Source organism: Protopterus annectens, chromosome 1.part1 (assembly GCF_019279795.1).
Source record: "Protopterus annectens isolate FY-2018-M chromosome 1.part1, PAN1.0, whole genome shotgun sequence".
Classification (NCBI taxonomy): Eukaryota; Metazoa; Chordata; order Ceratodontiformes; family Protopteridae; genus Protopterus; species Protopterus annectens.
The window spans coordinates 1,554,338,942-1,554,351,389 of NC_056726.1; positions in this window are offsets into that span (position 1 = coordinate 1,554,338,942).

Below are 12,448 nucleotides of genomic sequence, written 5' to 3' on the forward strand. Positions count from 1 at the left end.
TTATATCAGTTTACAATTTAAATCATTTAACATATTGCTTTCCATCAAAGTGAATCACAGAATGCTCAGTCACACTGCTTAGCATCTATTTAAACTGAAAAGTATTTACTAAACAAAAGTGATGAGGAGTAGCAACCCAGTTTGATACTATAGCATCTGTAGGTGCTAGCAGCACTAAGCACACTAAGCACCAAGTCAGACTAGAACATGATACATTGTAACACGTTGTCTACAACTTTTAAAAATAGGAAACCAGTTCTGCAACAGTAGCCATGCTGACAGTAACAAAGCAATAGAATGATTGAGTTTGTAGAGACATTAGCTGCAATACAAAAAATAAAGCTCAAACACAATGAGATACACCACGAGCTGAAGGGAAGTGGCAGCTGCTGTGAGTAAGCCAAGATGGCTCCAGGGGTTTAAAAAAACTTTGCTGGGACAATATTGGAGGAGGGGCGGTAGGAGTGGTTACAGGTAATGTGAAGTAGTTAGCTCTTGTAGAAAAAAAACACTCAGGAGAAATTGAGCAGCAAATGCTGCAAACAACAATCCATAGACCTGAGTTCATAGAACCCCCCAGGCTAAAGATTGCGAGGTAAGTGTCTAAACAGCCAAACTGTTAGGAGTTATTAGAATTTAATAGGGAAAAACAATCTATAGACGTGATTTCAGCTGTGTCCTTTCTGGGTAGATACCTAGTTTGAAGCAGACAAAAAGTGGCAGTTTAAGTACCTTTTTGCCTCTATTTTACAAGTGGGGAATTCCAGTGTATCTGCTGGGTTACTTTTTTTTAACTAGAGCTTTATCTTGGTTTACTGATAACTAAAAAGAAAAAGTTAACTGGGGAATGTATTTACAGCAGATGGGGTGGGGGTGCAGCTGCCGTCCCTAGCCATGGGTAGAGCCAGTTATTTCTACTTTAGACCAGCTACTTTCTACAGTAGCAGGCTAAGAGGGAAATGTAGCTAGACACCTACAGGAACTTATTTTCTTTTTAAAGCTCTTGAGTCCTCGTGGCTGGTTTCTTCACTGCAAATGTGGCCAATGGCCAAGGATTCAGCTAGTGGGGGACAGAGTATATAATATACAGAGCAGCATCCCTTTAGTGATACACAATGTATAATATACAGAACAGCATCCCACAGGGATATACAATGAGTAATATATAGAGCAGCATCCCATCAGTGATACACAATGTATAATATACAGAGCAGCAACCTATCAGTGATGCACAATGTATAAAATACAGAGCAGCATCCCATCAGTGATGCACAATGTATATTATACATAGCAGCATCCCATCATTGATGCACAATGTAAAATATATAGAGCAGCATCCCATCAGTGATTCACAACATAATATACAGAGCAGCATCCCATTTGGTGATGCACTTGAAAGAAAGTTACTGTTTGTCGTTTTTGCATTTAAGTTACCTGTAACACATTGCACTTAAGTTACCTGGCACTTGCTCACTAAAGCAATTATATGTCAGCACTAAAAATTAAAAGCACTACACCCTCACTCCCCACTGGCCCTTGTTTTCAATTATAAAGGAATTCCCAATATTATTCTAACATGTCCAAAGGTCAGTTGTCAATCTCCTCTATGGTCCAGCTGGTGAATCTGGGAATCTTGAGGCAATGTTACAACTGTCTCATGTACACAGGCAACTCTCTCCTCCTCCCAACAAATTCCAACACATGTGAGAGATGCAACCATATAGCCAAACTGGAGGCTAAGCTCTCTCAACTCAGTACTGGCATGACCAGTCAGGAGGAGAAGGAAACCACACTCACTACAATTCCAGTCTCACATAGACCTACCACAACAGCAAACCAAACACATAATCACACAAAAACATACTCGGAGGCTCTAAATAAAGATCTGCCTAAGCAGCAGAAACCTCTAAAGCAGACACCCAAGCAACCGCTACCCCAAAACAAAACACGTGCAACACATATCTCACAAAGCCAGTGTGCCGAACAGTCACAGCCCTTAAGACTAAACAACACACCTGATACACTTGTAATAGGTGACTCTATCGTCAGGCACACTGACGCCCCGCTCACCAGGCTGAACAAGGAGAGGGTCACGGTGAGCAGCCTGTCGGGCGCTAGGATCCGCCACATAACACAAGCACTCAGGTCACTCCAAGGCAAGTACAAATATGACTCAGTCATTGTCCATGCTGGTGTGAATGACCTGAGACGTACCTCCCTGGACTACATGAAAAGAGACATAGAGGAGCTCTCTGAGCATGTAGCCCAGGCCAGTATGACCCTGACCTTGAGTAGCATCTTACCCTCACCAAGAATGATGCCACAATATGAAGACAAGATGATCAATTTCAACAATTGGCTTAAGTACTGGTGTCATTCAAAGGGGATCCAATGCCTGTCAGCTTGGGATGATATGCTCGACAAGCCACGATGCTTCACTAGGGACGGCTTGCACCTGTCACCCCTGGGCTTTCGGATATTGGCAAAGGCTCTTGCTACCCCCATAGTGCCTTTTTTTGGCAAGGCTCAAAAGACAAACCCACCTCCATAGGTTTCACAAGGGATAAGAAACTAAGAGTAATGCTACTCAACTCCAAAAGTCTAAACCTCAAGATGCATGCACTCGAAACTCTCCTTAGCATGGAGAACATCGATATCTGTGCAGTAAAAGAAACCTGGTTCAGGGCTCCCAAGAGCACCCCAGCACTACCAGGTTATACCTCATACCATGCTTTTTGGCCCCAAAACTTGGACCGAACCACAAAAGGAGTGGGAGTATCGATATTCATCAAAGATACCCACACCTCCAGGTTGGTGGCAAAGCACAAAGCATCAGAGACTATCCATGTGCAGCTAACAGTGGGTAAAACTGCCTTCCAGTTTATAGCCTGCTACAGACCACCCTCCCAAACCCAGGAACCCCACTCGGCCTAACTGAGAACACTGGAAAATATGAAGCTCTCTTCAAACACCATTATATTGGGCGACTTCAACTACCCAAACATAGACTGGGAGCATTACTCTAGCTCCAACACCCTAGCCCAAAGGTTCCTAGAATTTATAAACTGAAATGCTATGGAACAACTTGTTACCACTCCCACAAGAGGGGAAAATATATTGGACCTGATCATCACCAACATGGGGACTCTATGCTGCAGACCAGAAGTGTATCCCTCACTGGTAAGATCAGACCATAAACTAATCTCACTGGATATTCACATCCCGACCCCACCCCCTGCCCAGAAAACCACAGTGAAAAACTTCTCTAAAGCAAATTTCACACTCCTCAAAACCGAGGTGGAATCCTTCAAAGCCCCCGGGCCTGTGGAAAATACGGCCCAGACCGCAGAATCCTTTATAAACGCATTCTATGAACACCTTCAAGAATGCATGGATCATGCGATCCCAAACAAAACCAAGACCCAATCCTCCAAAGGCAGATGTCCTGTCTGGTGGACCCCAGCCATAAACAAACTATACAATAGAAGGAGGAAGCTACTAAATGATAGAGCAAAATCCCAAAAAGGGAAGGCATCACTGATCAGTATTAGCAAAAAACTACGGGCACTCATAAAATTGTCTAAGGCCAGCTTCGAGAGAAAAATTGCACAGGACACTAAGGATAATCACAAGGCTTTTTTTAGTTATGTTAGGAACCTGGGTGGCAATTCCCAGATATGCTCAGAATTAGTCCAAAATGATAAAAAATACACCGAACCCACAGACATTGCCAGCATCCTAGATGACAGGTACAGCGCAAACTTCTCCCCCCCCTCTCCACCAAAAGGGCAAATATCTATCCCAGCAGAGTGCTGCCCCCCTGACATCTCAGATGCTCAGGAAAGAGCTTCCCTCTCCAAAGCAAAAAACACAGCATCAATGGGACCAGATGGTGTCCTGGGCTACGTCCTACATGAACTCCAAGAATAGCTAAACCCAAACATAAAACTACTGTTCAATCTCAGCCTTACTACAGGATATGTGCCCAAAGAGTGGCGTACAACAACAGTGGTCCCTCTCCATAAAGGTGGTGCCTCAACGGATCCTGGAAACTATCGCCCCATAAGCCTGACTAGCTTGGTCTGCAAAGCTATGGAAAGGATCATCATGGACCTCATAAATAAAGACATTGGGGACCTACAGACACTGGATCCTATCCAGTTTGGCTTTGTTAAGGGCAGATCCTGCCTTTTAAACCTGGTTGATTTCTTTGAAACAGTCACCAAGGCCATTGACTAGGGGAAGGTGGTCCACACAGCCTACCTGGACCTCGCAAAAGCCTTCGATACAATGCCCCACTCTGGCATTATAGATAAGCTCACCAGCTTAAATATAAACCCCTATGTCACTAGATGGATTGCAAACTGGCTCAAGGACAGAACCCACATGGTCAGAATTGCTGGAGCCATGTCAGACTCCAAACCAGTTACAAGTGGTGTCCCACAAGGCTCAGTCCTGGGACCTCTCTTGTTTGGTATATATTTCTCGGAGGTGCAGGCCAACACGGAAGGACTGTGGCTGACCAAGTTCGCAGATGACTGCAAACTGGGTGCCATAATTGACTCTCCAGCTGACACAAGCATCCTCCAAAAAGGCCTCATAGAAACAGACAACTGGTGCCAGAGCCATGGCCTCAAGCTAAATGCCATAAAGTGTATAGCCATCTCCTTTGGAAAAAAACAAAGTGCCCACAATTTACCACATAGGTGATAATCCATTAAGTACAGAAGAAGTAATTAGGGACCTGGGGACCCAAGTTGATAGCAATCTCTCATTTGACAACCACGTGGCCAAAGTGGTTAGAAAAACATTTTATATAGCCCACCTAATCATGAAGGGATTCACATCTAGATCAGGGGAGGTCACTGTGCCTCTTTACTCATCCCTCATCAGGCCCATAATTAAGTACAATGCCCCTTTTGGGATGTACCTTACCAGACACCTGCAGCAACTGGAAAGACCCCAAAAGTACCTCACCATGAGGATCAAAGGGCTCAAACAGATGCCATATGCTGCCCGGTTAAAGAAACTCCAGCTCTACTCAGTGGCATACCGCCTGTTCAGAGGCGATTTGTGCCTTACGTATAAAGCCATGTCCAACCCGGAATTAATGGACATGCTGCACCTCAGAAAATCCAAATCCCATCGAGCTACACGCTCGAGAGACTTGAACCTCAGCACTGAAATAAATAGGATATGCTGGAGGGACAGATTCATAACCCAGAGGCTCCCTTCACTCTGGAATAAAATCCCAGTCCAGGTTAGGCAGAGTCCCTCATTGACTCTCTTCAAGAGGAATCTTGATGAATGGATGGGAGATCTTAGGTTTACCCCGGGTATCACTTCTGTGTCACTGTTAGACAGAGGCACAGTATACTAACCTCGAAAAAGGGCATAGCAAAATAAATTTAAAATGGGTAGCGAAAGCCAAACACATTCTGGCTAGGCTTATAAATGCCCTAGGGCAGATAGCCTAGTATGAACCTATGAACCTATGAACAATGTAAAAAATACATAGCAGCATCCCATCAGTGATGCACAATGTGTAATATACAGAGCAGCATCCCATCAGTGACAAACAATGTATAATATTCAGAGCAGTATAACATCAGTGATAGACAATGTATAATATAGAGAGCAGCATCCCATCGGTGATGAACAATGTATAAAATACATAGCAGCATCCCATCAATGATGCACAATGTATAATATACAGGGCAGAATCCCATCAGTGATGCACAGTATATAATATACAGAGCAGCATCCATTTAGTGATACACAATGTATAATATACAGTGCAGCATCCCACCAGGGATACATAATGCATAATATACAGAGCAGCATCCCATCAGTGATGCACAATGTATAATACGTAGAGCAGCATCTCATCAGTGATGCACAATGTATAATATGCAGAGCAGCAAGCCATCAGTGATACACAATGTATAATATACAGAGCAGCATACACAATGCATAATATACAGAGCAGCATCCCATCGGTGATGCACAATGTATAAAATACATAGCGGCATCCCATCAATGATGCACAATGTATAATATACAGGGCAGAATCTGAATCCCATCAGTGATGCACAGTATATAATATACAGAGCAGCATCCCTTTAGTGATACACAATGTATAATATACAGAACAGCATCCCACAGGGATATACAATGCATAACATACAGAGCAGCATCCCATGAGGGATACATAATATATAATATACAAAGCAGCATCTTTTCAGTGATACACAATGTATAATATGCAGAAGAGGATCCCATCCAGTGATATACAATATATAATATGCTGGGCAGCATCCCATCAATGATACACAATGTTTAATATACAGAACAACATCCCGTCAATGATACACAATGTATGATATGCAGAGAAACATGCCATCAGTGGTACAAAATGTATAATATAAAGGGCAGTATCCCATCAGTGATACACAATGTATAATATACAGAGCAGCATCTCATCAGTAATGCACAATGTATAATATACAGAGCATCATCCCATCAGTGATACATGATATACAATATACAGAGCAACACCCCATCAGTGATACACAATATATAATATACAGGGCAACATTCCATCAGTGATGCACAATGTGTCATATAGAGAGCAGCATCCCATCAGTGAAGCACAATATAATATACAGAGCAGCATCCCATCAGTGATGCACAATGTATAAGATACAGAACAGCATCCCATCAGTGATGCACAATGTATAATATACAGAGCAGCATCCCATCAGTGATGCACAATGTATAATATACAGAGCAGCATCCCATCAGTGATGCACAATGTATAATATACAGTGCAGACTCCCATCAGTGATGCACAAAGTATAATATACAAAGCAGCATGCCATCAGTGATGCACAATGTATAATATACAGAGCAGCATTCCATCAGTGATGCATAATGTCTAATATACAGAGCAGCATCCCATCAGTGATGCACAATGTATAAGATACAGAGCAGCATCCCATCAGTGACACACAATATATAATATACAGAGCAGCATTCCATCAGTGATGCACAATGTATGCTATACAGAGCAGCATCCCATCAGTGATGCAGAATTTATAATATACAGAGAAGCATTCCATCAGTGATACACAATGTATAATATACAGAGCAGCATCTTATCAGTGATACACGATATATAATACACAGAGCAACGTCTCACCAGTGATGCACAATGTATAATATATAGAGCAGCATCCCATCAGTGATGGACAATGTATAATATACAGAGCAGTATCCCATAAGTGATATAGAATGTATAATATACAGAGCAGTATCCCATTAGTGATGCACAATGTATAATATACAGAGCAGTATCCCATCAGTGATACACAATGTATAATAAACAGAGCAGCATCCCATCAGTGATATACAATGTATAATATACAGAGCAGTATACCATCAGTGTTACACAATGTATAATTACAGAGCAGTATCCCATCAGTGATGCACAATGTATAATATACAGAGCAGCATCCCACTAGTGATAAGCAATGTATAATATACAGAGCAGCATCCCATCAGTGATACACAATGTATAATATACAGAGCAGTATCTCATCAGTGATGCACAATGTATAATATACAGATCAGCATCCCATCAGTGATGCACAATGTATAATATACAGAGCAGCATCCCATCAGTGATGCACAATGTATAATATACAGAGCAGTATCCCATCAGTGATGCACAATGTATAATATACAGAGCAGCATCCCATCAGTGATGCACAATGTATAATATACAGAGCAGCATCACATCAGTGATGCACAAAGTATAATATACAGAGCAGCATTCCATCAGTGATGCATAATGTCTCATAAACAGAGCAGCATCCCATCAGTGATGCACAATGTATAAGATACAGAGCAGCATCCCATCAGTGACGCACAATATATAATATACAGAGCAGCATTCCATCAGTGATGCACAATGTATGCTATACAGAGCAACATCCCATCAGTGATGCAAAATTTATAATATACAGAGCAGCATCCCATCAGTGATGCACAAAGTAAAAGATACAGAACAGTGTCCCATCAGTGATACACAATATATAATATACAGAGCAGCATCCCATCAGTGATGCACAATGTATAATATACAGAGCAGACTCCCATCAGTGATGCACAATGTATAATATACCAAGCAGCATCCCATCAGTGATGCACAATGTATAATATACAGACCTGCATCCCATCAGTGATGTACAATGTATAATATACAGATCTGCATCCCATCAGTGATGCACAATGAATAACATACAGAGCAGAATCTCATCAGTGATGCACAATGTATAACATACAGAGCAGCATCCCATCAGTGATACATAATGTATAATATACAGAGCAGTATCGCATCAGTGATGCACAATGCATAATATACAGAGCAGCATCAGATCAGTGATGCACAATATATAATATACAGAGTAGTATCATATCATTGATGTACAATATAATATAGAGAACAACATCACTTTAATGATACACAATGTATAATATACAGAGCAGCATCCCATCAATGATACACAATATATATTATAATGAGCAATATCCCATCAGTGATGCACAATGCATAATATACAGAGCAGCATCAGATCAGTGATGCACAATATATAATATACAGAGCAGTATCCCTTCAGTGATGCACAATGTATAATATCTAGAGCAGCATCCCATCTGTGATGCAGAATGTATAATATACAGAGCAGCATCCCATCAGTGATACACAATGTATAACATACAGAGCAGACTCTCATCAGTGATGCACAATGTATAACATACAGAGCAGCATCCCATCAGTGATACATAATGTATAAAATACAGAGCAGTATCGCATCAGTGATGCACAATGTATAATATACAGAGGAGTATCCCATCAGTGATGCACAATGTATAATATACAGATCAGCATTCCATCAGTGATACAGAATGTGCAGCATACAGAGCAGCATCCCATCAGTGATGCACAATGTATAATATACAGAGCAAGATCTTGTCAGTGATGCACAATGTATAATATGCAGAGCAGCATCCTATCAGTGATGCAAAATGTATAACATACAGAGCATCATCCCATCAGTAATGCACAATTTATAATATACATAACAGCATCCCATCAGTGATACAAATTATATAATATACAAAGCAGCATCTGATCAGTCATGCACAATGTATAATATACAGAAATTCATCCCTTCAGAGATTCAAAAAGCACAATATACAGAGCAGCATCCCATCAGTGATACACAATGTATAATATACAGAGCAGCATCCCATCAGTGATGCACAATGTATAATATACAGAGCAGTATCCCATCAGTGATGCTCAATGTATAATATGCAGAGAAGCATCCCATCAGTGATGCACAATGTATAATATGCAGAGCAGCATCACATCAGTGATATATGTTATTCAATATACAAAGCAGCATCCCATCAGTGATACACAATGTATAATATACAGAGTAGCATCCCATCAGTGAAACACAATGTATAATATACAAAGCAGCATCCCATCAGTTTTACACAATGTATAATATACAGAGCAGTATCCTATCAGTGATTCACAATATATAATATGCAAAGCAGTATCCCATCAGTGATACACAATGTATAATATGCAGAGAAGCACCCCATCAGTGATGCACAATGCATAATATGCAGAGCAACATCACATCAGTGACATATGTTATTCAATATACAGAGCAGCATCCCATCAGTGATACACAATGTATAATATACAGAGCAGCATCCCATCAGTGAAACACAATGTATAATATACAGAGCAGCATCCCATCAGTTTTACACAATGTATAATATACAGAGCAGTATCCTATCAGTGATTCACAATATATAATATACAGAGCAGTATCCCATCAGTGATGCACAATGTATAATATACAGAGCAGTATCCCATCAGTGATATGCAAACTATAATATACAGAGCAGCATCCCATCTTTGATGCACAGTGTATAATACACAGAGCAGTATCCCATCAGTGATACTCAATAAATATAATATACAATTCAGTATCCCATCAGTCATGCCAATGTATAATATACAGAAAAGCATCGCTTCAGAGATGCACAATGCACAATATACAGAGTAGCATCTCATCAGTGACACACAATATACAATATAGAGAGCAGCATCCTATCAGTGATGTACAATGTATAGTATACAGGGCAGTGTCCCATCAGTGATACGCAAAGTATAATATACAGAGCAGCATCCCATCTGTGATGCACAATGTATAATACACAGAGCAGCATCCCATCAGTGATACTCAATAAATAATATACAAAGCACCATCCCGTCAGTCATGTGCAATGTATAATATACAGAGCAGCATCCCATCAGTGATACACATTATATAATATACAGAGCTGCATCCATTAGAGCTATAAAATGTATAATATACAAAGCAGAATCCCACAGTGATACACAATGTATAATATACAGAACAGCATCCCATCAGGGATGCACAATGTATAATATAAAGAGCAGCATCCCATCAGTAATACACAAGATATAATATACAGAGCAGCACCAGTCAGTGATACAGAGTGTTTAATATGCAGAACAGCATCCTGTCAATGATACACAATGTATAATATACAGAGGAACGTGCCATCAGTGATACACAATGTATAATATACAGAATAGCATCCCAACCTTGATACACAATGTATAATGTATAGAGCAGCATCACAGCAGTGATGCACAATGTATAATATATAATGCAGCATCATATCAATGATACACAATGAATAATATACAGAGCAGCATCATATCAGTGATACACAATATATAATATACAGAGCAGTATCCTGTCAGTCATGCACACTGTATAATATACAGAGCAGCATCCTATTAGTGATACAGAATGTATACCATACAGAGCAGCATCCCATCAGTGATACAGAATGTATACCATACAGAGCAGCATACCATCAGTGATACACAATGTATAATATACAGAGCAGCATGCCATCAGTGATACATAATGTGAAATATACAGAGCAGCATCCCATCAGTGATACACAATATATAATATATAGAGCAGCATCCCACAAGTGATGCACAATGTATAACATGCAGAGCAGAATCTCATCAGCGATGCACAATGTATAATATACAGAGCAGCATCCCACAAGTGATACATGATACATAATATACAGAGCAGCATCCCATCGGGGATGCAGAATTTATAATATATAGAGCAGCATTCCATCAGTGATGTACAATGTATAATATACAGAGCAGCATCCCGTCATTGATTCACAATGTGAAATATACAGAGCAGCGTCCCATCAATGATGCACAATGTATAACATACAGAGCAGCATCCCCTCAGTGATGGACAATATATATTATACAGAGCAGCATCACATCAGTGATACGTAATGTATATCATACAGAGCAGCATCTCATCAGTGATGCACAATGTGAAATATACAGAGCAGCATCCCATCAGTGATACATGATACATAATATACAGAGCAGCATCCAATCAGTGGTGCACAATTTATAATGTACAGAGCAGCATCCCATCAGTGATACACAATATATAATATACAGAGCAGTATTCCATCAGAGATGCACAATATATAATATCCAGAGCAGCATCCCATCAGTGATACACAATGTATAATGTCCAGAACAGCATCCCATCAGTGACACACAATGTGTAGTTTACAGAGTAGCATCCCATTAGTGATGCACAATGTATAATATGCAAAACAGCATTCCATCAGTGATGCAGTGTGTAATATACAGAGCAGTAGTCCCTCAGTGATACATAATGTATAATATACAGAACAGCATCCCATCAGGGATGCACAATTAGTGATACACAATGTATAATATACAAAGCAGCATCCCCTCAGTGATATACAATATATAATCTGCAGGGCAGCATGCCATCAGTGATACACAATTTATAATATACAGAGCAGCATCCCATCAGTGATACATGAGATATAATATACAGAGCAGCACCCATCAGTGATACACAATGTTTAATATACAGAACAGCATCTTGTCAATGATACACAATGTATAATATACAGAGCAGTATTCCATCAGTGACACACAATGTATAATATACAGAGCAATATCCCATCAGTGAGGCACAATGTATAATATACAGAGTAGCATGCTATTAGTGATATACAATGTATCATATACACAGCAGTATCCCATCAGTGATATTCAATATATAATATACAGGACAGCATGCCATCAGTGATACACAATTTAAAATATACAGAGCTGCATCCCGTCAGTGATACACGAGATGTAATATACAGAGCAGCATCTCATCAGTGATAAACAATGGTTAATATACAGAACAGCATCCTGTCAATGATACACAATGTATAATATGTAAACCAATATGCCATC